The 1,600-nt window shown below is 33.4% G+C and overlaps 1 non-coding gene across 1 annotated transcript; it reads right to left on the bottom strand.

Annotated features, from left to right (window-relative positions):
- Positions 1-856: 856 nt before the first annotated feature.
- Positions 857-989, bottom strand: LOC115871228. The gene has a single exon (XR_004047179.1). It is a non-coding gene; the product is annotated as a small nucleolar RNA SNORA1 (small nucleolar RNA).
- Positions 990-1,600: the final 611 nt, after the last annotated feature.

The following is a 1,600-nucleotide window of genomic DNA, read 5'->3' as shown; positions in this document are numbered from 1 at the left end:
AGTTAGTTTCTATTTTACTTTTCTTGAATCCATACTACATTTAGTGTCTGAACACGGCAAGTACTAATACGGCCTTGGCCTTCCTTAAATTTAATCTGATAATGCTCCATGTTATTGATATTTTAATGGCCAAATATTTTTATTATAATTCATAAGAATATGTGACTGTGTGCCATTTGAGATAAAATCTTCAGAGTACATAATTCCAAAATGCCTATATTTTTCTTCATATAAAATTACATTGTCCTGACTATATACTAAACCAATTTTAAACACAGTATCTTGTTCATTTCTTCATATTATTTTAATAACAACACATCTATGCCACTAAGAACTACTTATTTTTATATTTATTTATGCATGCTCTTTTATGTTAGTGATACTTGTATTTGACTTATTCCTACTACTATTTGAAAGACATATTTTCTGTGCAGAAATCATATCTAGAAAGCATATGCAAAATATATTTTTAGATACTAGCTTATCTATGCTATCTAGGTTGGCAGATCAGAAGAAAGGAGCATATTATTCATCTTCTCACGTTTCCTGCTTGCTTCAGAAAGTTAATTCTGGATTCAGTTTTCACTCATTATTTTGCTTTTCTTTACAGTGCTTGCAATACAAATTCTAGACACCTTTAACCAGAAGGCTAACAGTTTAATAAGGATAAGATCAAATATTGTCCTCTCTCCACAAATAAATATATACAAACATCTATCTCAATTGTCCTGTGCTCCTAAAAGAGAAATAAAATAATTAGATGGATAGAATTTTTTAAACATTCATATTTTGGGGGGTTAGTATTAGTGCTAAATATTTCTTTGTTGTTAACTTCTAGTTTTATTGCTTGAGCAAAGAGTATTACAGGTCTCATTGTCACCACTGAAATTAATCTACAGTGATGGAAGCCAAACTTGTCTTTTTTTAAGTCAAAATTGCCATTCTGGACACCATGATCGGCTCTGCCCATTTGCACACAGACTGAGGCTATAGTGGATGGATGTTTTTAAAAAAACAAGTAAATACAAATTTATTCTCTCACAGTTAGGAGACTAGAAGTCTCGATTCAACTTGTGATTTAAAGAGAACGCAGAAGGTCGGGAGTAAGGTCTTCTTTTTTTCCTACTTTCTCCTGTTGGGCAGTCATGTCACTTGGCTGACTTCTGTCTTCCCTTACCTTTCTTGCTGTTCTAATCTACTCTTTTTTTTATTGTGGAAGAGACTGATGTAAAACACAGCTTATATTCATGAAGCACCATGAACATAACAAAGGCTATCCATTCCTTATTGATACTATCACTGCTGGGCTATTGTTCTAGGTATTCTCAAATGAATTTCAACTCCCAGAGACCATATATCTGCTCAAAAGAAACAGTGCTTTGTCATGCACATCTTCTCAATCGTGGAAGCCACCGTGTAGATTCATCTCATTGAAGTTCCTCCTCTTTTTCACAGGTTCATTTTTAGGGATCTATGTTGATAACACACACAAAGTTTGTGAGACAAAATCTAAAGAGCATTCTTGCTATACTTCTACCAACACATTTTTGTTCATTCTTCTGGCAGTTCACAGTCTGTTCAATATTCCTCACCACTGCCA

This window comes from Echinops telfairi, unplaced genomic scaffold (assembly GCF_000313985.2).
Source record: "Echinops telfairi isolate 266 unplaced genomic scaffold, ASM31398v2 ScPeMD7_3533;HRSCAF=4204_1, whole genome shotgun sequence".
Lineage (NCBI taxonomy): Eukaryota > Metazoa > Chordata > Mammalia > Afrosoricida > Tenrecidae > Echinops > Echinops telfairi.
The sequence above is the reverse complement of the archived record's forward strand: the minus strand, read 5'-3'. Positions and strand labels throughout refer to the sequence as shown.